The following is a 542-nucleotide window of genomic DNA, read 5'->3' as shown; positions in this document are numbered from 1 at the left end:
CTCTTCCAACAGCATTTCGGGCATCAAGATGAGCTCAAATGAAAATGATGCAATGAGGTGAAATGATGTACTTGTCGAGACGAACATTTTGATATGCTACACACATGAATCAGAGCTACGATGATGAAGTTATGATGCGTTGAATATGCTCAAAAATATAACAGGGAAAAAGGGATTAGGCGAAATTGTACCCTCTAGATCTAGATCTAGGTCAATGGGGAACGCATCCCGAGGTCAACTCCAGCGAGGGAGGCTCTCTTTGGCGAGAAGGAGCTTGCTCTGGCGAGGGGGAGGCGAGGAGGAGGTCGGGGAGGACGCCGGCGACGAGGGAGGAGGACCTAGAGGAGCTCCGATGAGCTCGGGCGGCTCCGGGGCAGTTCAAGGCGGCGGTGACGCGCGCCGGTGAGCGAGGCGAAGGCGGCGGTCGGCGGCGAGGGTTGCAGGCAGCGGCGCGTTGGCTGAAGGCGGAGGAGCTGCGGAGGCGCGGTGCTGGCGCGGGATCTGGCAGGCGAGGGCGCGGGCGCCCACGGGGCGGCGGCGGC

The sequence above is a fragment of the Triticum dicoccoides genome, chromosome 4A (genome assembly GCF_002162155.2).
Source record: "Triticum dicoccoides isolate Atlit2015 ecotype Zavitan chromosome 4A, WEW_v2.0, whole genome shotgun sequence".
Lineage (NCBI taxonomy): Eukaryota > Viridiplantae > Streptophyta > Magnoliopsida > Poales > Poaceae > Triticum > Triticum dicoccoides.
This window is presented reverse-complemented; position numbering follows the sequence as displayed.